The sequence below is a fragment of the Triticum aestivum genome, chromosome 5A, assembly GCF_018294505.1.
Source record: "Triticum aestivum cultivar Chinese Spring chromosome 5A, IWGSC CS RefSeq v2.1, whole genome shotgun sequence".
NCBI lineage: Eukaryota > Viridiplantae > Streptophyta > Magnoliopsida > Poales > Poaceae > Triticum > Triticum aestivum.
In genome coordinates, this window is record NC_057806.1 from 541,530,991 (window position 1) to 541,556,770 (window position 25,780).

General features: G+C 43.0%; 1 long non-coding RNA gene across 3 annotated transcripts; it reads left to right on the plus strand.

The window, feature by feature from the left end:
- The first annotated feature begins 1,252 nt into the window (after positions 1 to 1,252).
- Positions 1,253 to 3,889, plus strand: LOC123104626 (uncharacterized). Of its 3 annotated transcripts, XR_006450456.1 has the most exons (5): positions 1,253 to 1,922; positions 2,017 to 2,087; positions 2,165 to 2,305; positions 2,387 to 2,741; positions 3,629 to 3,889. It is a non-coding gene; the product is annotated as an uncharacterized lncRNA (long non-coding RNA). The 3 variants fall into 3 exon arrangements; XR_006450455.1 differs by having other exon boundaries at positions 1,253 to 2,087; XR_006450454.1 differs by having other exon boundaries at positions 1,253 to 2,305.
- Positions 3,890 to 25,780: the final 21,891 nt, after the last annotated feature.

The following is a 25,780-nucleotide window of genomic DNA, read 5'->3' on the forward strand; positions in this document are numbered from 1 at the left end:
GTTTTTTGCCTATTTCAGTATTTCGAGGAAACAGAATATCAAACGGAGTCCAAACGAAATGAAACCTTTGGGACGTGATCTTCTCACCGAACGTGATCCAGGAGACTTGGACCCTACTCCAAGAAGTTTCCGGGGAGGTCACGAGGGTGGAGGGCGCGCCCCCTGGGCACACTCCCCTGCCTCGTGGGCCCCTCGGAGCTCCACCGACGTGCTCCTTCCTCCTATATATACCTGCATACCCCCATTAGACCAAAGAGGGAGCCAAAAACCTAATTCCACCGCCGCAACTTCCTGTATCCACGAGATCCCATCTTGGGGCCTACTCCGGAGCTCCGCCGGAGAGGGCATCCATCACGGAGGAGTTTTGGGTGAATTCTTTTGATGGATTATGGAACAAGGAGTGGCAAGAGCCTAAGCTTGGGGATGCCCACGGCACCCCCAAGATAATCTAAGGACACCAAAAAGTCAAAGCTTGGGGATGCCCCGGAAGGCATCCCCTCTTTTGTCCACTTCCATCGGCAATTTACTTGGAGCTATATTTTTATTCACCACATGATATGTGTTTTGCTTGGAGCGTCTTGTATTATTTGTGTCTTTGCTTGTTCATCTACCACAATCATCCTTGCTGTACACACCTTTTGAGAGAGCCATGTATGAATTGAAATTTGTTAGAATACTCTATGTGCTTCACTTATATCTTTTGAGCTTGATAGTTTACTCTATGTGCTTCACTTATATCTTTTTGAGCGTGATAATTTTTGCTCTAGTGCTTCACTTAGATCTTTTAGAGCATGGTGGTGGTTTGTTTTAAAGAAACTTGATCTCTCATGCTTCACTTAGATTATTTTGAGAGTCCTTAATAGCATGGTAATTTGCTTAATGTTAATATACTTGGTATTCAAGATATGTGAAACTTTCTTTTTAGTGGGTTGAATACTAAGATAAGTTTGATGCTTGATAATTGTTTTGAGATATGGAGGTGATAATATCATAGTCGTGCTAGTTGAGTAGTTGTGAATCTATAATACCTAAATAGTTCATCCCCACTAACCTATTTCTCTTGACATGCAACATATCCACATCAGCAGCAATGCCACATCAGCATTTAGTTAGAAGCTTACAGCTGAGACCCACCACAGTACAAAACACACACGTTGGCTTCAGTTACTGCTAAGCATGCTTCAGTTACTGCTCTGGACCCATGACAGAACCTGCCCACGGACGATGGGTTGGGCTGGATTTCCTCTCTCTCCCCCGCTTTCCCCTGTCTCACTCCGACCCATACTCCCCGCTCTCCCCTCTCTCCTGCTTTCCCCTCTCTCAACTCCGGCACGCCGCCTGCCCACGATCCCATCTCACAAGTAGGAATGATGGGCCGGCTCTCCCCTGTGTACGCCACGCCCTACCTCGCAGCCCCGACGGCGCTCCCCTCACCGCTCCCTCCTTCCCCGCCACGCCTCACTCCCATGCCGGCATCCGCCTTTCCTTCCGCCACACACTACTGATCCTGCCGCGGCGGCCACCTCCTTCCCTCCTCTCCCCTTCAACCTCATTCTCCATACTCGCGGTGCTTGCCATGGCTACTTCCAGGGAGCAGCGCCCAGCGGTGTCGGGGTTGGGGATCTCGTCGGGTTCAGAGGAGTCCGGTCGCCTCGATCCGAAGGCCATGTCATCGGGCGCGTCAGGCGGAGTTGCTGCAACGTCAGGCAGTGTCCATGCTGTAGCCAATCTATCCAAGAAGGCCACATGGAAGCTTCCTTTCCAAGTGCTCAGCCATGGCCTCACTGCTGTGCATCCCAAATTCGTGTCGGCAGCAGTGACAGTCCACCTCCTCCCACCAGATTGCACAAAGGTGTGCTCTTTGCTGCTGGTTATTGATTTGCTGCCAAGGACAGACGGCGAGGCTATCTGTCGACTTTAAGGTATCGTACTCTGTTCTTCAGAGTATTTCCTCTTTTCTTATAGTCATATATAAGTATATATTCTTATTAAAAAGGCCGTAGCAACCTTACATAGCCTACTGCTGCATCCTCTATGCTGCCCATTGCTTCCATCGGCCCACCCTGTCTATCTTCCCCGGTTATGATGTAAGTATGTGTAGCGAATAGCCAGCTGATTAATTGATGTCTGACGCTCCCTCTCCTAAATCCTAATAATTGTCCAGATGGCGCTCCGCTTCCTCTCCCCACCATCTCCACAAGAAACTAATGAATTGCCCTTTAAAGTCTGTTGGGCCTCACCTCATTTCGTCCCCACCGTCCTCCAGTACGGCTGGGTCTCTACCACACCACTCATGCTGCCTCCGGTGAGCAACTCCCTGCCATTTCCTCCATGTTATCTATGTATGATATATCGAAGATTGCATCATAAATTTGCACTTTCTCAGGTACTACGTGCTCGACGATGCCCAAGTAGCCATCTTCCTTGGTTTTCCCTCACTGCAAATACAGGCGCATTCAGTTTCTGCCTCCTAATGCTACATACTATTCCCAACTTCTCCTCGGTTGTTAATTCTAGAATTTTGCTACATTCGGTTTTTTGCTCGGTGCACTCTAATTCTTTATATGGAACGACTAAACACATATCGTATTCTGCTGGTACGTTTTATTGATCGATTGGCTTACCCCTTGAGAGAACTATATTATCTAAGTGCAGCTCAAAGGAACATGACCATAGTCCTTCCAAAAGATCCAACAAAGAGGATGGACAGCAGGAGTAAACCAAACATGCAGACCAAATAGGTACTTCAATTTTTAGTTCCAACATTTGTACCTTCCTATTTGTGTTACTTATAACTTTTGCAATGCTATGTTTCACAATACACACATGAGAACTTCCACTTTCCTACGGACGAAAAAACCCTTCAATTCATATGAACCTTTTGTTTCATGGAACAATACATCTACGCCATTGAATGCCACCACATGCATCTGGATGGATATGTTATAAACCAGACTCATGACTTGAAATTTCCTACAGATATTTACTATTTTGAGCGGCTCAACTATGTATGTAGTGTTATCACTGTGCCGGTGTTTAAAAGGGATCATACCATGTTTGGTTGAAAGTCTGGGCACTCTGCCTCAGAAAACGTGATGCCTGCATGATGAAAATTTGTGATTTGCCAGGCTAGCCTGATAGGTCAATATTTCATTCATGTCCTTGTTTGCTGCTATGTCGTTGAGTGGTTATAATTTTTTAAATACGAACCTTTTGCTGCTACTGCCTCAGATTACTCCCAGGCTGGTTCCGAACCATGTCCAAACACATGACTTGGAACAGCTGGGCCATGTTTTATAAGCATGGGCGACATTTATCCATTTCTATATGATTCCTGAACTAATCTTCGTATTTAGTTTACCAACAAAGCTTTACAACCATGCCAGTGTGCCTGAGTAAGAAATGCCCACTATACTTCCATATTTTGATGTAATAACACCAGACATGGTTCTCTCCCAATAATTAATAGGCATTCTGTAACCTATTTGACCCAAGCCTCTGATTGTGCTTTGTTATTATTCTTGCCTTACGAAGGTATAACATGCTGATTTTTCTTTATGTACATATACTAGATTCGCCATTCATGTAACAGAGCTAGACTGAAAGTTAATAGTACTCTTAATGCCAGATGTTAACATGAGGAGGAGACAATCAAATAGGAAGGTTCTTCATTGGTGGATTATGCTTAAATGCACCGTGTTTCTCTTTGCCTTTCCCCATGTTTTTCCCCCTTAAACCACCCGAGTCCCCATTGCTCAACGTGTATTAGGGTATTTTTAGTCATAATAAATCTATAAATACCGAACTGTGTTTGTACCACATTTCAAATGTTAACATCAGAATCTCTATTATAATGTCATCTCCGCTCTTTAGCTATTCAGCAGTATAACCATTTACTTTACACTTTGTGGTTTAACCTATATGTGCTCCTCAAACAAGGGGTTTCAGCTTCTGCTATTATCCACTTTTGTACATTGTCTCAGCAATGATCTCTAATGAATTTGTTCATTGTTGATTCTGTTATACTGTAAATTAGTACTCCACGGCCATTCTCCCCTGCTTAGTCGTCGTCTACAAGGCTTGACTGATGAATGATGACTGATCACCTTGGCGATCTTTCTTCCCATTGATTATTCCTAGCTAGATAGCTTCCTGTGCTCAGAGAATTTACTAACCAATTCCTTTCATGTCAACTTAATTAGCTTTTACTGTTTCAGTTACTGGCGATGATGTAACAACTAGACTTCCATCCAGGCTAGCTCTAAGTTTCATCTGTTGATCTCCTCTATTCATGGGCATCAAGTCAAGTATATTCGTTACTTCAATTTCGCTCAACAGAATATCCAAAAAATTATTGCAACAAAGTACCGCAGCAACGCGCGGGGGAATTATCTAGTTTGAGAAATACTTGTGTTGAAGTTAGCAAGTCCCGTGGCATGCACGTATGGTTAAAGTTGTGTAACAAATTTGAAGCATGAAGTGTACCTGGCTTGTGCATCCTGGCGGTCAGGGACGAGCGATGGTCTTTTCCTACCAATCTATCCCCCTAGGAGCATGCGCGTAGTACTTGATTTTTGATGACTTCTAAATTTTTGCAATAAGTATATGAGTTCTTTTGACTAATGTTGAGTCCATGGATTATACGCGCTTTTACCTTTCTGCCATTTGCTAGCCTCTTCGGTACCGTGCATTTCCCTTTCTCACATTGAGAGTTGGTGCAAACTTCGCCGGTGCATCCCAACCCCGTGATATGATACGCTCTTTCACACATAAACCTCCCTATATCTTCCTCAAAACAGCCACCATACCTACCTATCATGGCATTTCCATAGCCATTCCGAGATATATTGCCATGCAACTTCCATCATCATCACCATCATCATGACATGCTTTACTTTTGTCATATTGCCATTGCATGATCTTGTAGTTGACATCGTATTTGTGGCAAAGCCACCATGCATTATTTTTCATACATGTCACTCTTGATTCATTGCACCATCCCGGTACACCGCCGGAGGCATTCATATAGAGTCATATCTTGTTCTAGTATCGAGTTGTAATCATTATGTTGTAATCAATAGAAGTGTGATGATCATGATTATTAGAGCATTGCCCAATCAAAAAAAAGAGAAAGGCCAAAAAGAAAAAAATAAAGGCCAAAAAAAGAAATAAAATAAAAAGGGCAATGCTACTATCTCCTTTTCCACACTTGTGCTTCAAAGTAGCACCTTGTTCTTCATGTAGTGAGTCTCATATATTGTTCTTCAAAGTAGCACCATGATTTCATATAGTGAGTCTCATAAGTTGTCTTGTTCATACTAGTGGGAATTTTTCATTATAGAACTTGGCTTGTATATTCCAACGATGTGCTTCCTCAAAATGCCCTAGGTCTTCATGAGCAAGCAAGTTGGATGCACACCCACTAGTTTTCTTTTGTTGAGCATTCTTAGCTCTAGTGCATCCATTGCATGGCAATCCCTACTCCTTGCATTAACATCAATTGATGGGCATCCCCATACCTCATTGATTAGCCTCGTTGATGTGAGACTTTCTCCTTTTTTGTCTTCTCCACACAATCCCCATCATCATATTCTATACCACCCATAGTGCTATGTCCATGGCTCGCGCTCATGTATTGCATGAAGGTTGAAAAAGTTTGAGATTATTTGAGTATGAAACACTTGCTTGGCTTGTCATCGAGGGTATAGAAGTTGGGAACATCTTTGTGTGACGACAATGAAGCATAGCCTAACTATATGATTTTGTAGGGATGAACTTCCTTTGGCCATGTTATTTTGAGATGACATAATTGTTTGATTAGTATGCTTGAAGTATTATCATTTTTATGTCAATATGAACTTTTGTCTTGAACCTTTCGGATCTGAATATTCATACCATGATTAAGAAGATTTACATTGAAATTATGCCAAATGTCAATCCGCATAAAAAAATCTCTTTTTATCAATTACCTACTCGAGGACGAGCAGGAATTAAGCTTGGGGATGCCTGATACGTCTCCAACGTATCTATAATTTTTTATTGCTCCATGCTACTTTATCTACTATTTTGGACTATATTGGGCTTTATTTTCCACTTTTATATTATTTTTGGGACTAACCTATTAACCAGAGGCCTAGCCCAGAATTGCTGTTTTTTGCCTAATTCAGTATTTCGAGGAAACAGAATATCAAACGGAGTCCAAACGGAATGAAACCTTTGGGAACGTGATCTTCTCACCGAATGTGACCCAGGAGACTTGGACCCTACTCCAAGAAGTTTCCGGGGAGGTCACGAGGGTGGAGGGCGCGCCCCCCTGCCTCATGGGCCCCTCGGAGCTCCACCGACGTGCTCCTTCCTCCTATATATACCTACGTACCCCCATTAGACCAAAGAGGGAGCCAAAAACCTAATTCCACTGCCACAACTTCCTATATCCATGAGATCCCATCTTGGGGCCTATTCCGGAGCTCCGCCGGAGAGGGCATCCATCACGGAGGGCTTCTACATCAACACCATAGCCCTTCCGATGAAGTGTGAGTAGTTTACTTCAGACCTTCGGGTCCATAGCTAGTAGCTAGATGGCTTCTTCTCTCTTTTTGGATCTCAATACAATGTTCTCCCCCTCTCTCGTGGAGATCTATTTGATGTAATCTTCTTTTTGCGGTATGTTTGTTGAGACCGATGAATTGTGGGTTTATGATCCAACTTATCTATGAATAATATTTGAATCTTCTCTGAATTCTTTTATGTATGATTGAGTTATCTTTGCAAGTCTCTTCGAATTATCCGTTTGGTTTGGCCAACTAGATTGGTAGTTCTTGCAATGGGAGAAGTGCTTAGCTTTGGGTTCAATCTTGCGGTGTCCTTACTCAGTGACAGAAAGAGTTGCAAGGCATGTATTGTATTGTTGCCATCGAGGATAACAAGATGGGGTATTTATCATATTGCATGAATTTATTCCTCTACATCATGTCATCTTGCTTAAGGCGTTACTCTGTTTTTAACTTAATACTCTAGATGCATGCTGGATAGCAGTCGATGAGTAGAGTAATAGTAGTAGATGTAGGCAGGAGTCGGTCTACTTGTCACGGACGTGATGCCTATATACATGATCATACCTAGATAACCTCATAACTATGCTCAATTCTATTAATTGCTCAACAATAATTTGTTCACCCACCATAGAATACCTATGCTCTTGAGAGAAGCCACTAGTGAAACCTATGACCGCCGGGTCTATTCTCATCATATCAATCTCCATTACTTTATTTACTTGTTTTGCTTTTACTTTTCACTTTGCATCTTTATACCAAAAATACCAAAAATATTATCTCTATCAGATCTCACTCTCGTAAGTGACCGTGAAGGGATTGACAACCCCTAAGCGTTGGTTGCGAGTTGCTACCGTTTTGTGCAGGTACATGGGACTTGCGCGTGACCTCCTACTGGATTGATACCTTGGTTCTCAAAAACTGAGGGAAATACTTACGCTACTGTGCTGCATCACCCCCTCCTCTTCGGGGAAAACCAACGCTAGCTCAAGACGTAGCATGCGGCACCCCTGTATCTGGGTGTACCGCGTTGTTCGGATGTTTGTTGTGTTACATCGTATGCTGGGGCGCGCTTGCGTGGTCCATAGATGGATCTGGTTGCGCCGTCCTTTTGGTGCGAGCCCTCACGTGTATCGCGTATTGTCTTGTGAGTGGCGTTATTTGCCGCTCGATGTTGGCCGTGAGGTCGTCTATCCGGTCAGGTGGCTGTTTTGATTTTTGGTTGTGCGGGGTCTAAGGCCTCCTCATCGAATTTAGTTAGCAACTTTCGCTTTGGGTATCTCTTGGTGGGGCGATTGTCGCCGTACTTCACTGCTGTGTTGAGTACTTTCCTCCATCTGATTTGGAGTGTGTCCTGCGCGGCCTTGAGCCTTTGCTTCTGCTTTCTCAGACTCCTTGCGGTGGCAACAAGCCTTTGCGGGCATTTTGCTGCTCTGGGTGCCTATCCGGCGTAATGTCATCCGGACTAGTATCATTGACAGAATTAGTTTGTTCGGTTTGATTCTCCTTATTGCCATAGTCCGGCAGTGGTTCGCCCTGCTCCAACGCTGGGTCTGTATGATCGTTAATTCTGCCGAGGCGGGATTTGGGGCGGCGCTTGCGCTGCCGCTTTTACTGCTTCTCGAGGGAACAAGCCTTCAGTGTGTCCTTCCGTTCGTCGTCATCGTATTCTTTTGGTGTGTCCACCATGTATACGTCATATGATGAGGTGGACGTCCAACGCTCTGTGGGCGGTGGTTCCTCTTCGCCTCCCTCATCGTCGTCCATACCGTCAATGTATTCGGAGTCAAAGTCGAGCATGTCGGTTGAGTCATCGATAGTGGCTATTAAGTGGGTGGTGGGTGGGCGTCGAATTTCTTCGTCGTCCGCATCCCAATCCTGTTGGCCATAATCCGGCCAGGGTTCTCCTGACAAAGAGAGAGACCTTAGTGAATTCAGAATGTCGCCGAAGGGCGAGTGCTGAAAGATATCCGCGGTGGTGAATTCCATGATCGGCGCCCAATCGGATTCCATTGGCAGGGGCGCGGATGGTTCAGAGTCCGGAAAAGAGTCCGGCACCTTGGAGTCACGGCTTGCGCAGAGGGTTAGGCTGGTGTTCGGCTCGATCGCCGTTGAGACTACAGCCCCTGAGGCGGTGTCTAACCACCCATCCTCAACTGGCGCAGTTGGCTCCGGGCTAAGGGTCGGAGCTGATGCGGGCGCAGCCTCTAGGGTACTGTTCGGCGGCAGAGCTAGGTCATACCCATCGCGATAGTGCGGCGCGCCCAGCTGTGGCTCGAACCCGTCGAAGATCAAGTCTCCGCGGATGTCGGCCGTGTAGTTCAAACTTCCAAGTCTGACCTGATGGCCAGGGGCATAGCTTTCAATCTGCTCCAGATGGCCAAGCGAATTAGCCCGCAGTGCAAAAGCCGCCGAATACGAAGATCTGTCTGGGGAGAAAAGTCTCACCCTGGACCGCATAACTATCGATGATGGTAGGAGCCATCAAGCCTAACGGCGACGACACAGAGGAACTCTCAATGAAAGCACCAATGTCGGTGTCAAAACCGGCGGATCTCGGGTAGGGGGTCCCGAACTGTGCGTCTAGGCCGGATGGTAACAGGAGGCAGGGGACACGATGTTTTACCCAGGTTCGGGCCCTCTTGATGGAGGTAAAACCCTATGTCCTGCTTGATTAATATTGATGATATGGGTAGTACAAGAGTAGATCTACCACGAGATCAGAGAGGCTGAACCCTAGAAGCTAGCCTATGGTATGATTGTATGTTGTGATTGTTGTCCTATGGACTAAAACCCTTCGGTTTATATAGACACCGGAGAGGGTTAGGGTTACACAAGGTCGGTTACAAAGGAGGAGATATCCATATACGTATTGCCTAGCTTGCCTTCCACGCCAAGTAGAGTCCCATCCGGACACGAGATGAAGTCTTCAATCTTGGATCTTCATAGTCTAACAGTCCGGCCAATGGAGATAGTCCGGCTGTCCAGAGACCCCCTAATCCAGGACACCCAATACCTTTACCCCGGTTCACTTACAAACCGGGACAGATGGTGCTCCACGTGGCCGCTGCGGCGAGCCCAGACAGGAGGGCCTTTAGTCCCGGTTGGTAACACCAACCGGGACCAAAGAGCATCCACACGTCAGCAACTCAAGAGGTGGGGTTTTTGTCTTTTTTGAAGGGGGGTGGGTGGGGGTTTTGGAGGGTTAATTTGGGGGTTTCATATATTGTGTTAGCTAGCTAATAGCTAGAGAGAAGTGACCTCTCTTATCTCTGTGCTTGGTCGACACTACGTACTATATGTATAGAGAGGACTCGACACGCTAGCTAGTAAGAAAATGAAGGAAACCATTAAGTACAGAAGATCATCGTGAACATATACAGAGAGAAGTGATCGACCTCTCCTTCTCCAAGAGATGGGTAGAGCAACAAGTTTTCGTATATATATATATCCGACGCTACTAGCTACATATATAAAATATAAGATCTCTTACAATACCTAACATCTGAAGTCAAGTTCCACATGGTATTCTCCGGCTTTATTGATGACATGATCAACAAAGAATCCCGCCAATTCCTCTTGATTTGCTTTAATGCGATCTTTTGGTAGGAGATCATCCTGCATCTGCCAGATCTAAATCGAAGAAGAGGGTCAATACATGTGTATGAATGAAACTCAACACAAATGATGGTAAATAAAATAAAATTGTGAATATTTTTTCTTACGCACTTCATACTGTTTTTCAGAGTAGCCCTGCTTATTCTTGGCCATCTCGTTGTAGATGAACTCGCAAATGTAGTATCCATAGAAATCATTCTAGCTTTCCTGCCACAAGCACTTTATCAGAAATAGAGGTCAATCAAACTAATAAGCAAGCATGCCAAATGGTATTGATGAAACTAGCTAAAATCAATGCGAGATGCGCGGAACTAGGTAGTAGTGCTTACTTTCGGGTGTTTAAATTTCAGCTCGGTCAGCAGTCCCGGAGAAATTGCGGTGAACTCTTTCCAAACCCTGCCAGACAAACGAAATGATTACTTGATATCAAGAAATGAACAAAGTTGGCGATATGGTACGATATGATCGATTGACCTTACTTCTGGAGCATTTCAGTCATGTTCGCATACTCCTGGGGATCTTTTCGTCTCGAGTCTAAGACGGTTACTAGTCCCTGCTCAAGCTTAATCTCTAGGAGAATAAAGTGGTAGCTGCGCACGCATGCATAACTCATCAGTTACATTACTGTAACCTCGAGTAATAAGGGAAACCGAATATATATGCACAAGACAGTAACACTCACTTGAAGTTGTAAGGAAAGAGTATTTTATCTTCGCTTTGATTTTTGAGCAACGATTTGAGCAAGTTGTCCTCGGTTTTTGAGACATTCCTTTTAACCGTCCATTCATGTATGATATTTGGGTTATAGTCCAAAACAGCTAATATAGTCCAAAACAGTAGATAATATAGCATGGAGCAATCAAAAATTATAGATACGTTGGAGACGTATCACTCGGTCATCCGTTTCTCAAACACCCTGTAGTGCAACAATCCCAACGGAGGAGATCGAGTCTTGTGGGGGAAAAGTGCGCAAACCTCTGTAGACTGTACAAACTAATCATGGTTAGCCGTGTCCCCGGTTATGGACATCTTGAGTATCTAGTACCTGGATTATCATGCGAATCTCATCATGTTACTCTAATTAATTTTGTTGGGTTTTGTTTAATGTTGATGCTTAATTGGGATTGGGAATGCTGTCAACCATTCTCAATGTTTAACAACTACCATGGTAGTTAAATAAACTTTATTCCTTTGCAGTAGGGAAAAATTGGCTTTACGCAAAACTGTAACCATAGAGCTTTCCACCAACCAAATATGCATATATTATAGCATATTACTTTCATTGCATCTCTATGTGTTACCTTGCCAACATATTCCATGTGCTGACCCATTTCGGGCTGCAACGTTCATGTTGCAGACTTTTCAGACGACGATTAAGGTTCCTTTAGGTCGTGGTTCTATACTCAGTGATGCCATTGGAGTTGATGGACTCACTTATCTTCCAATCCTTCCTCTGTTATCGTTATTAGATGGCCTTAAGCCATATTTATTGTAATAAGTTCTCTTTTGAGATACTCGATGTAATAAGTGTGTGATTGCTACTCTGTTATAAATCCTTCAAGTACTGTGTGGTGTCAGCATTACTGATCCAGGGATGAAACCTGAGCACAGAGATTGGACAATTTGAGGTCTGGTCGCTACAACCATTCTGTTTCGGAACCGCCTATAATGTGTGTAGCATGGAAGATATCGCCATCTCTTGGTTGTTATGTTGACAATGAAAGTACACCGCTCAAAATATTATTCATATCTATTTCAAAACCGAGCTCTGGCACCTCTACAAATCCCTGGTTCCCTCTACGAAGGGCCTATCTAGTTACTTTTATGCTGAGTCATCATCCTCTTATTAAAAAGCACCAGTTGGAGAGCACCGTTGTCATTTGCATCCATTACTGTTAGTTTACGTTGAGTATGACTTGACCGGATCTCTTTTACCATGAATTACAATATCTATTTAGTCCTTGATCTTTAAAGGTGCTCTGCATTTATGTTTTGCGGTCTCAGAAAGGGCTAGCGAGATACCATCCTGTTATATCATATCATGATTGGTTTGAGAAAGTGTTGTCATCCGAGATTTATTATTATTGCTCGCTAGTTGATTATGTCATTGATATGAGTAAACATGAGACGTAAATGTTATTGTGAATATGGTCAGTTCATAATCTTTGCTGAAAAACTAAATGCTAGCTTTACATATTTACAACAATAAGAGCAAACAGAGTTTATAAAAGTTTTTCTTTATCACTTTCAGTTTATCAACTGAATTGCTTGAGGACAAGCGAAGGTTTAAGCTTGGGGGAGTTGATATGTCTCTGTCATATCTACTTTTCCAAACACTTTTGCCCTTGTTTTGGACTCTAACTTGCATGATTTGACTGGAACTAACCCGGACTGACGCCGTTTTCAGCAGAATTGCCATGTTGTTATTTTTGTGCATAAATAAAAGTTCTCGGAATGACTTGAAAATCAATGGAGAATTATTTTGGAATATATAAAAAATACTGGAAGGAAGATCCACGTCAGGGGGCCTCCACCTGTCCACGAGGGTGGGGGGCGCGGCCTACCCCCTGGGCGCGCCCCCTGCCTCGTGGGCCCCCTAACGCTCCACCGACCTCAACCTTGACTCCATATATTCACTTTCAGGGAGAAAAAAACCAGGGAGAAGGATTCATCGCGTTTTACAATACGGAGCCGCTGCCAAGCCCTAAACTTTCTCGGGAGGGCTGATCTGGAGTCCGTTCGGGGCTCCGGAGAGGGGAATCCGTCGCCATCGTCATCATCAACCATCCTCCATTAGCAATTTCATGATGCTCACCGCAATGCGTGAGTAATTCCATTGTTGGCTTGCTGGATGGTGATGGGTTGGATCAGATTTATCATGTAATTGAGTTAGTTTTGTTAGGGTTTGATCCCTAGTATCCACTATGTTCTGAGATTGATGTTGCTATGACTTTGCTATGCTTAATGCTTGTCACTAGGGCCCGAGTGCCATGATTTCAGATCTGAACCAATTATGTTTTCATCAATATATGAGAGTTCTTGATCCTATCTTGCAAGTCTATAGTCATCTACTATGTGCTATGATCCGGCAACCCCAAAGTGACAATAGTCGGGACCACTCCCGGTGATGACCGTAGTTTGAGGAGTTCATGTATTCACTATGTGTTAATGCTTTGGTCTGGTACTCTATTAAAAGGAGGCCTTAGTATCCCTTAGTTCGTAATAGGACCCTGCTGCCACGGGAGGGTAGGACAAAAGATGTCATGCAAGTTCTTTTCCATAAGCATGTATGACTATATTTGGAAAACATGCCTACATTACATTGATGAATTGGAGCTAGTTCTGTGTCACCCTATGTTATTACTGTGACATGATGAACCGCATCCGGCATAATTCTCCATCACCGCTCCATTGCCTACGAGCTTTCCATATATTGTTCTTCGCGTATTTACTTTTCCGTTGCTATTGTTATCATCACTACAAAACACCAAAAATATTACTTTTGCTACCGTTACCTTTTACCACCATTACCACTACTATCATATTACTTTGCTACTAAACATTTTGCTGCAGATATTAAGTTTCCAGGTGTGGTTGAATTGACAACTCAGCTGCTAATACTTGAGAATATTCTTTGGCTCCCCATGTGTTGAATCAATAAATATGGGTTGAATACTCTACCCTCGAAAACTGTTGTGATCCCCTATACTTGTGGGTTATTAGTTCCCGACGCTCGACCGCTTGGCGATCCTCGACAGCCTCGTTCCCGATAAACTTCTCCTTTTTTTTCTTCTTCCATTTTTTCTTCTTTCTCCTGTCTTCCTTCTTCTTCTCCTCTTTTTTTCTTCTTCTCCCTCTTCTTAATTTTTTAGAGCCGCTCTAAAATGCAAACAGGGGGGGGGGTGCTCCCGTGGTATAAAATTGGTCTATGCACGACAAAAACATTTTACCTTAGTAACTTAGAAAAAAATGTTATCGGGGAGGGGGTATATCTACCCCCCTCATGTCGAAGTTATCAAGGAGGGGGTATATTGACAATTATGACATACATAAATGGAAAAAATGTTATCGGGGAGGGGTTATATCGACCCACCCTCATGTCGAAGTTATCAGGGAGGGGGTATATCGACAATGACATACTCCCCCCTCCACTAACCTAAAATCTACCAACTCAACATATGAATTTATAAAGTGCACTTGTTATGTTTCGAGGACTCCTCCCCCAACACAAGACCATTTTAACTTAGTAAATTTCTATGAACAAAAAAAAATCATCATTGGACAAACTTAATCTGAGTTTTAACATAGAACATTCATCAAACAAACTTAATATGAAAAACATGTCATACATCTCATCTCATCTCATTTCATCTCATATGAAAAACAGAGCACATCTAAAAAACATCTATCTATCTAAAAAACAGAGCACACCTAGATCGATGGCTGGCGGCTACGAGCAGTGGCAGCAATGGCCGGCGGCGACGAGCAGTGGCAGCAATGGCCGGCGGCGACGAGCAGTGGCAGCAAAGGGGGGATCGGGGGCATGCGGTGACGGGGAGCAGGGGACCATGGGAGAAGGGGTAAGCTCACTGGGGTTGGTGGTGGAGCTAGCTGAAGGCGGCCGGTGCGACAACAAGCAGGAGACCGGCGGTGGGCTTGGTGGCACGTGCGTGATCGACGACGGGGAGGAGGGCGCGTGAGTAGGTCCGGCGCGTCGGTGAGGGCATTGGGGTAGGGGCAGCGAGGGCGTCGGGGCAGTGCTCGGGGAGGCGACGGCACAGTCCGGCAGCCTGGTGGTGTCGAGGTGGTCTTGGCGCCATCGAGGGAGAGGATTGATCGAAGGAACAAAGTGAATGGAAAACTGCTAAGTCCTGCTTATATACCCAAAGCATTGGTCCCGGTTCATGGCACAAACCGGGACGAATGCCCCCCTTTGGCCCAGTTTGTGCCACCGACCAGGACCAAAGGTCAGTTTTCAAAAGCCCAAAGGGCGGGAAACAAGGGCCTTTGGTCCTGGTTGGTGGCACCGACTTGGACTAAAGGGAGGCATTGGTCCCGGTTGGTGGCACCAACCGGTACCAATGCCCTCCTTTAGTCCCGGTTGGTGCTACCAACTGGGACCAAAGGCCTTGTGCTGCCCGCGGTCAAAAGTTTAGTCCCACCTCGCTAGTTGAGAGGAGCTCGGAGTGGTTTATAAGCCCCACTGTGGCTGCCCTCTCGAGCTCCTCTCAAATGCTGGCTTATTGGGCCTAATCACACACTATGCTGCATGTGGGCCTACCGGGCCTTCAGTGGGCCTGAATCCTGGCCCATGGTTGGGTTTCTAGTCGTATTCAGGCCGTGGTGGCCGAGTAGGTGGCATTTTTTTCTCATTTTTTTCCAGTTTTTTGTTTTCTTTTTTGCTTTCTTTATTTTATTTTGTTTCTACTTACATGAAAATACTTACTGTTTTCCAGTGATTATTTTTTGCTTTTAGGTACTAAAAATTATAAACTTTCTGTTAGTGCCATTAGTTTTCCAATTTGAATAGTTTAAATTTGATTTTTTTTTTGCAATTTGTGTGAATCACTAGTTTGTGAATAACATTACTATAAAAATAGATTTTTGAGTGATTCTTTTTCCTACTATTTAATATTACTGTGTTTTATCATTATCTTCAATTTGGTAATTTTTAGGGTTATTTGAAATATCTGTTTTAATCAAAAACATATTTTGTTATATTAGTTTGCTCTTAAAGTTTCAAACAAAAAATTCTTCTTGAAAATTCTTTTTACTATTAATGGTTTGAACAAAAAATACTTTGATAATTTTAGTTGCATAAATTTTATATCATTTTAGTTTCAAAAATAATAGAGGTTTATAAAAGCTTTTTAGTTGATTCGTTTTGCTATTAGAGTTTCATTAAAGTTTCCTAGTTCATTCTTTTTGCTATTAGAGTTTCATTAAAGTTCTCTAGTTCAATCTTTTAGTTCATTATTTTTTCTATTAGAGTTTCATAAAATTTTTCTAGTTCATTATTTTTTTATATTAGTTCATTCTTTGAGCTAAATGACCCTGAAATTGAAAAGCACTTCAAATGAACTCTGAAGACGTTAAAAATTGGCATGGCATCATCATTTCACCCGCATAGCATGTGTTAAAAAGTTGAGAGGGTTACGACAAAAACTGGATGCACTTCGTGTACAAAATGGACAATCTCTTTCGAAGTATCAAAGTTTTGGACGAAAAATCATTTGTTACAAAGGGATTTCATTTTTTGAACTTATTTGAACTCCAGACTTTTTGTGTGTTCAAAATCCACCATTCAAAGCCACATCATCAATTTTCAACCTCTCCTGACTTCATTTGTTATTTTTCATGCATTTACTTATTTTTTGAGCTATATGACCCTGAAATTGAAAGCACTACAAATGAAATTTGAAAAGGTTGAAAGTTGGCATGTGGTATCATCATTTTGCCCACATAGCATGTGCTAAAAAGCTGAGAGGGTTACGGCAAAAACTGGATGCACTTCGTGTACAATCAATTTTCAACCCTTTCTGACTTCATTTCTTTTTTTCATGCATTTACTGATTTTTTGAGCTATATGACCCTGAAATTGAAAAGCACTACATATGAACTCTGGAAAGGTTGAAAGTTGTCATGGTATCATCATTTCACCCACATAGCATGTGCTAAAAAGTTGAGGGGGTTATGGCAAAAGCTGGATGCACTTCATATACAAAGCGAGCAATCTCTTTCGAAGTATCAGGGTTTCAGACGAAAACTCAACTATTACAAAGGGATTTCATTTTTTGAACTTATTTGAACTCTATACTTTTTGTGTGTTCAAAATGCACCATTCAAAGCCACATCATCAATATTCAACCCTTTCTGACTTCATTTGTTATTTTTCATGCATTTACTGATTTTTTGAGCTATATGACCCTGAAATTGAAAAGCACTACAAATGAACTCTGAAAAGGTTGAAAGTTGGCATGGTATCAACATCTCACTCACATAGCATGTGCGAAAAAGTTTAGAGGGTTACGGTAAAAAAATGGATGCACTTCGTGTACAAAACAAACAATTTCTTTCAAAGTATCACTACAAAAAATACACTTCCGTGATGATACGTGTTTATCATAGTAGGTCACGTTTTCTGTCATGCATGTACATCCATGAAGATTTTATGACAGAATCTAGATAGCACTACAAGAAATATGTCAACTAGTGACCTTCTGTCAGTGACCCTGAAAGAATTGGTCATAGATCTATGACCATTTCAGACCAATTGCTTAAAAGCTGTTCGGGGGGCTCCAAACCCTAAACTATAACGACCATTTTGGTCAGAAAGGTTATAATTTCCTTACACGAAATGGTCATAAAGCAGATAACACTGGTCTGCTGCCTTATTTCTAGCTGATCATGACCAATATAGATGGTCATAACCATGTAAATTGTGGTGGGTTGATATGACTAGGCGCCACCTCATCAGTTTTGCCTATGTGTCATGTCCATGTGGTAGTTTTTGCCCTAGGTTGTGAAGCAACCTATATTTGTGTCATTCCCAAAATTCCCAAAAAAATCTCATAAATTCTTTGGGTCATATCTTTATCAAATATGTAAAAATCCTTCCTAGCCTAGTTCAAAACTAATTCAACAATATTCATTTTCCTATTATGTTCACAACAACACTTTATGAAGGAAGTGCTATTTATATATTCTTGATTGCCCTCAGAATTTTTGGGCACTCTTTCCTATCCAAATCATTGCCGCATGACAAAATTCAGCTCCATTTGCCTAGCAAATCTTCCTCGGCAAATTTCCAAAGTTTTTGTCCACCTAGAAGCATTATGAAGGAAGTACCTTTTTTGTATCTCGAAATGACATGAAATTTATACAGTTCCTTCATATGCCCAAATTTTCACCCTCCTCCAAATTGCAGCTCATGCAAATCATCTATGTGATCCCAGGTTAAATTTATACTTTATGGCCAAATTGGCACATTGCAAAGCAATTGTTATATAGACCCCTCCTATTACCCTCAAACTTTTCGGGCACTCTTCCATACCCAAATCATTGCCACATGATAATATTCATCTCAATTTTCCTAGTAAATCTTTCTCAGGAAATTTCCAAAGTTTCTACCTCGAGAGAAGCTTTGTGAAGTAAGTACTAGCTAGGCTTACCCAAATGATCTGAAAATTTACCAGCGCATGACCATACCTATGTGACTTACCTACACCATTTTTTAGCTCATTTCATTCATCCAATCTCCCTCACTAGTTTTCCCATGTTTTTGTCCATAGAAGAGCATTGTGAAGGAAGTACGACATTGGCATGTCCAAATAGTATCCATTTTCTACAGTGCTTTCCTATGCCCAAATAACCGTCCTCCACCAAATGCCAGCTCAATCCATTCATTATTTTGAGCCGAGCTTCAACATTCGTATTTATGTCCAGTGTGGTAGTTTGCAAAGCAAGTACCACCTAGGCTCCTCCTTTTGAGCTGAAAATTTGTGAAGACGGTCTTCTTAGTAACTGATCATCCTCAGCCAAAACTCACGCCCATTAGCCATGTGCATTTCCCGTACCGCTAATCAAACACTTGGCTGCTAATTCATGTTTGAGCATCGATCGGTCTCCTCGTGAGAATCTTATGTTGTAATTTTCTTCCTAGCACCTACCTGGGGAGTGCCCAACCCGCTAGACATGCCTAGGCCGCCCAGAAGACATGGCAATGCCACGGTCACACGGTGACCACGCGGCGGGCATGCGAGTTTACGCGCGCTATAGTTGGGGGCCTCGGCCACTGCCCAAACCTCGACGTATCGACACCAAACCATGTATTTATGATTAAATAGGTACTTATGTAACTAGAAATGATTTTTGAAAAAATAAATATCAAACTATGAGGCAGCTGCAGTTCAAATTTGACCCGCTTCCAACTGAATCAGCGGGAATTTGTCTTTTTCACCAGAGGTGGATCAAAACTTTTTACACCCAACCATTTTGTCAATTGTGCATTATATATGGCCTAGTATTTTTATAAAATTTATTAGGTCCAATTTTGCAACAAATATATGGTAGGTCCTTCACAAAAAAACTCATTTTGGGCACTCGGAAAAATGGAAAATGAATTTTTCGTGCAAAGAAAATGAAAACTTCCTTAGGCAACATTGTTTGTCATTCCAAGATGCACACTTATGCACGATATGAGGTCATTTAAACAAGCTATGCCATGAATGTGGCCATAAGATTGATCATTTGGCTTGATGGCCATGAATCTTCATGCATGATAGCTCATTTCTGAGAACACTTTTTTTAAAAGAATTGTCGTATTACAAGTTTATTATTTTACCTGGGAACTTGGCCACATATAATGACACAATGCGAAGGTTTTCCAATTTTTTGATTTTTTTTGAATTTTTTAAGCCCGTTTCAAAATGCGGCCAAAACGGCGGGAATGACCGTTCCTAGCTAGTGGTTGAATCTTGGAATTTTTTGGTGTTTCTCTGATTAAATAGGTACTTATGTACCTAGAAATGATTTTTTGGAAAAAATAAATAGCAAATTATGAGGCACATGCAGTTCAAATTTGACCTGCTTCTAGCTGAATCGATGGAAATTTGTCTTTTTCACGAGAGGTGGATCAAAACTTTTGACACCCAACCATTTGGTCAATTGTGCATTAAATATGTCCTAGTATTTTAGAAAAATGATTTGGTCCAATTTTGCAACAATTATTTTGGAGGTCCTTCACAAAAAACCTCCTTTTAGGCACTCGAAAAATGGAAAATGGTTTTTCGTCCAAAGAAAATGAAAACTTCCTTAGGCAACATTGTTTGCCATTCCAATATGCACCCGTGTGCACAATATGAGATCATTTGAACAAACTATGCCATGGATGTGGCCATATGATTGATCATTTGGCTTGAAAGCCATTGATCTCCACACGTGATAGCTCGTTTGTGAGAACACTTTTTTAAAAAACTTGCCGTATTACAAGTTTGTTTTTTTCCTAGAAACTTGGCCACATATAATGACACAATGCGAAGGTTTCCCAATTTTTTGATTTTTTTGAATTTTTTATGCCCGTTTCAAAATGCGGTCAAAACGGCGGGAATGACCGTTCCTAGCTAGTGGTTGAATCTTGGAATTTTTTGGTGTTTCTCTGATTAAATAGATACTTATGTACCTAGAAATGATTTTTGGAAAAAATAAATAGCAAACTATGAGACACATGCAGTTCAAATTTGACCCGCTTCCAGCTGAATTGACGGAAATTTGTCTTTTTCACGAGAGGTGGATCAAAACTTTCGACACCCAACCATTTGGTCAATTGTGCATTAAACATTGCCTAATGTTTTAGAAAAATGATTTGGTCCAATTTTGCGATAGATGTATGGTAGGTCCTTCACAAAAAAAACCATTTCGGGCACTCGAAAAATAGAAAACGACTCTTTTGTGCAATGAAAATGAAAACTCCCTAGATCAACATTGTTTGTCATCACAACATACACACATGTGCACAATATTATTTCATTTTAACAAACTATAAGTGGTTAATATGTTGAATGTTTGCCCTAAATAAGAGGATAAAAACTAGAAACATCAGCCGAATTCTGATTGGTGGAATCCGTTGTGACATGGATTGATGACGTGGCAAACATCCGTCCATCCGTCCATCCATACATCAATCCATCCGTCGATCCAACCCAGTGCAGCCTCCCCCTCTCAACCCTAGCCGATCCAACCCTAGCCGATCCAGATCCCTCCCCGCCCCCACTCCTCTCCCCGATCCAAATCCCTCCACCGCCGCCCCTTCCTTCCCCCGCCCACCTCTCCCCTCGCCTCCACCACCCACCTCTCCCCTTGCCACCGGTCTGCACTCCACTCCTCCCTCGCCTCAGGCCAGAATCGTCGCTCCCGCCTTCCACCCCCCCGTGCCTAGCTAGGGTTTCGGCAGCCACCCCTAACTTCGCTGGGATCCACCACTTCCGGCGACGGCGAGGCCAGATCATCGCCGGCAACTCCATCGAGCGGAGCTCGCCGCCATCCTCACCCGCGCTCTTCAACACCGCATCGCCACTCCGTCCCCACTCCCCTCGATCCCTTCCCCTTCCTCTCCGCCGCCTTCTCCTCGCGACGCCCCACCATCCACGCGCTCGCCCGTAGAGATCTCCCAATGCGTCGAGGTACCCTACTCTCCGCCCCTACCCCCGCTGCCCTGGTCTGAATCTGATCGGTTTGGTTGCAGAAAGCAGAGGCGGCGAAGTAGGGGAAGAACCGGGCCACGGTCGTCACGCTCAACGCCGAGATCTGCCGCGCCAAGGCCAAGCTCCTCAAGGAGGACCTGCCCAAGTTGCAGCACCGCACTTGGCCGCCGCCGGTGTCGAGGGCGGAGGACGCCCGACTGTTCCACATATACTATCGGCAGGGGTTCAAGGTCCTCAAGAACGCCTGGGACAGCAGGAGCTACCTCCTCATGTAGGTAGGCACACACTCACGCATTGGCGTTGGTTCATCTGCAGATTGATTGATCGGCAATGGTTTTTTGTGCAGAGCACGTCCAAGATGGCGAGCAGGACGAGGTACTGCACGGGGAGGAACAAGTCCTTCGTCGTCCCCCTCGCCAACTACTCCCTCGACACCGCCGCCTCTCCAGGTACGTACACCAACCAGAGCATGCTTCAGCTTCCAACACCTCCAACTTACCAGAGTACAACAATGTCATGTCATTGTTTCCGCCTCTGCTTCCAATGTCCTTCTACGAGGTGAGCGAGCAACGGGGGAGCCAAACCGAGATCACACCCCACGGCTGCCTCGACCACGCCCCCTACCCACCCGAGGTACGATGTAGTGGGTGCACAGCCTCTCTTTCTCAGTTTTAGTGGAATTTGATTGATCCATGCTGCTGCTGCTTCTAGTTAGCTGTTGTTACTCAAATACGCTGCATATTATTCACAAAAATAAAAATAAAAATACGCTGCATATAATAATATCACTGTCGGTCAGAATGTACTACTAGCAGTAGCACTAGGAGTGAGTGAACAAGTGAGTTAGTTCGGCTGTAACTAGTGACAACAACGATGGTTTTCTCTGTGGTATAAGCAGATACTCACTGCTATCACCTAGCACTAGCAGTGAGTGAGTGAGGTCAGCTATAATCAGTTTACCAGTGACAACAACCATGATTTTGTCTCTGATATTATCATCGGACACTCTATCTGTCTAGTCTAGTTTGATGCCAAGTCATATAATGAATTTGTTTTCAACACAAGCTTCTGCTCTTCGATGCCTACATGTTGATGTTGGAGACCTATAGAGTTTACTTTGGTCATTATATATATAATCATGTCTGAACCTGAATTGTACATCGAGGCTTGGTTGCATTTGTGGGATGCTGAGTATTGGGGAATATTCAACTTTACAAGTTTCAACTTATTCTGTCATCTTTATTTTGGTTCCCTGTAGCTTGGAGTGCCTTGGGTTTCACTTAACATGTGTGTACATGTATGGAACATAGGAAAAAAGTAAGAGGGAAATTCAATTTCAGAGAGAAAGAGAGAGAGATGCGTACATGTATGGTTCAGGCAATGATTTATACATGTATTCTTGGACTGCACCATGGATGAGCATGTCTTGTTCAACTAAAAGAATTTATTAATTGAAAAGAACTAACTCCAACAAGTGATACGTGTAGGTACTTGTGGTGAGAAGCAACCTCTGGCTGATCGTCAGGGTCATGGCGCCCCCTCACCCCGTGCATTTGGCGGTTCGCAGCGGGGACTTGGATTGCATCCAGAAGCTGCTTGCATGGGGGGCTGATCAGCTCCAAAGGGACTCTGCTGGGGGAGAACTAGATCCCTGCCATGGTCTTGCCTTACACATTGTTGGTCTGCTTAATTTTGTGCTATGAGGTCGCTGTCAATAGTTTCTTTTGTCCAACGCATGATCACATTATCTCGGCCTTTTACAAATGCTAGCAGGTACTAGGTCATCTGTTCATTTGCATTTCACGCGGGTTCATATTGTGCATAGTATGAGACTGACATCTTTCATTTGGTTTGCCGGAACATTGTAGAAAAGAACTTCTTTACATAGAAAACATTGCAAAAATAAAATGTGCGGAAATCTTGAACATGTTTGGGTATGTTTTCAGCATCTCTGTAGTGCACTAGTAATTCACCAATGATTCTTAAGTTCTACCTGTGAGCATCAAATGTGTGGGAACTCTTTTGTAATTTGGTTAATCAGCATTTGTATTGTACCACTTCCTGGTTGCCGTATCAAATATTATACCATTGCACTATTTAGTTACTTTTCAAAGTTGTGATAAATATAGTTCTTTTTTACTTTCAAGATAACATAAAATTCATGTCTTCCATTTTTCTCATCTATGCTGCGTGTCTATATATAGCAGCACCGTTTTAGTTGTTCTGTAGGTTATTAGTAGAATTCAACTAGCCAATTAACAAGTGAACTCACTATGCATTTGCTGAGTCCATATTTGTTGACTAAAATCTCTTATGCCGTTGACTTAGCTTGACCCAGAATACCAGCATCCTTGATGCGACTAACCTTCACCTCGTTCTTTCCCTCACAGACTCGAATGAGGCCATATGCAAGGCAGCAAGGTGCATGGTGCTCGCAAGCGACGAACGGAGGCTGTTCGACATCGGCTACACAAACCACCATTGTGAGCTCCTACCTTTGCTATGCTACAACCAAGCTCTGTTTCATGTGTTAGTTAGGATTTTGATACTTTTTGCGCCGTGGTTGAGTCCTTGCTGACTGTTGTGTCGATGATGAAGTGTTGTTGCCTCATTCGGCTATTTTATTCGCTGCTCGTAATTAGTAGTATTAGAGTGTTGCTTGTTTATTAGGATGTGGCTGAAACCATTGGATGGCCTTCCTGTACATGTTATCCAACATTAGTACTTGTCCCATTTTTTGTTTCCTTGTTGGACATGCATGTTATGGTCCCATTTTTTGTTTCGGTGCTGGACATGCATGTTATGGTTCAAGTGTCGATGATGTCTAGTAGAATCATATTATACTATATCTAGTGTTCTTGTGGTTATGTGAAGATGCATCACAAACATCTAGGTCTTTAAAGTTGGCTGAATCTATCGCTTTATCATATATTTGGCCCGTAAATCTACATTTCTATGAGATCTCTTTCAATATTTTTTTGATAGTCCAGGAATAATCTAATAATCTAATGCTGGTAGTCTGTGTGTTCACTCTTTTACAGGAGCTCCAGGTCCATGAAATTTGAAGTTCGAAGCCGTATAGCCCTACTCAGCAAAGAGTTGTCTCTATGTTTGACTGTAATAGATTGTAAATACTGTAATATTGTAATAGTAGGCATATTGGGGTTGTAATAGACTATCTACAGACTGTAGTAGACTTAGTGTTACTTGATGAACAATCTGATGAGTGAGAATAATTTAAGATGCACCTTTGTAATATTTTAACAGATTGTAAAAGATTAGTGTATGTTTGAAATAGTGATTATGTATGTTGAAAAGATGTAAAATGGAAACTTGACCAGTGGGAACCACTTGTGAATAAAATCTGAGCATTTTTGAAATTTCTGACATGTGGGACCGATGTATGGCATTATGACTAGTGGGACCAGTGCTAAAATATAATGATTGAAAATAGAAAATAAATGATTGTAAGAAGGCCAAGGCCCAAAAATAAAGATGCTGAAATATTGGGCTTGGCCCATGTAGCCCACAAGAATTGACTTGGAAAAAATATAGAATTGTTGTGCTAGGCCCATGTAGAAAATCGAATTGGACCGGGCTGAATCTTGTGCCACATCATATTGCCACGCTGGATGCCTCCGTGTCCTGGGGATTTTGCTAGTGACCAAAACGCCACAGTAGACATATTTTCATCATAAACGTCTACGACCATTCCAGAAGAAAGGTCGCTATAGTAAGTTTACGACCGCCAACTTTTGACCTTATGTTTTTGGTGACAAAAAGGTCACAAATTGAAAACAGTGACCATTCAGTGACCAATAGTGCTGGTCACAAGTTGACATATTTCTTGTAGTGTAGTCATACCTGTGCTATCGTACAAGTGTTCCATGACATTACCAAAGTTATCATCACGGAAGTGTCCACTTCCATGACGATAAATGGCATGTCATGGAAGTGCTTTCGTCAAGGGTGACCGACACGTGGCATCCACCGTAACGGGTCGCCGTTAAGCTATCGGGTCCGGTTTTGGATCCGATAACCCGCTAACAGCCCGGACCAATGAGGATTTTCCAGGTGTAAAATTCTCATTGGCCAGAGGAAACACATGTTGGCTCACCGTTGGGACAGATGTCATCCATTCATTGGACAGGAGGCACCTATGATACGTCGACATGTGGCACGACCCAACAGAGGCCCATTTCGGTCAAAAGGTTGGCCCATTTGACCTGGTCAAAAGGTAACGGGCCGGCCCACGGAAAGCCTGTTAACAGCCTATTCGTATATAGCCCATTTACGGCCTGCTAACTCATGGCCCGTTATGGCCTATCGGAATTAAGCCTAGTAGCTTCATCTGGGCCGTCCAATATGATTCCAGCCCGTTGTAACTTCCGGGCCCGTGATGTCTTTTGA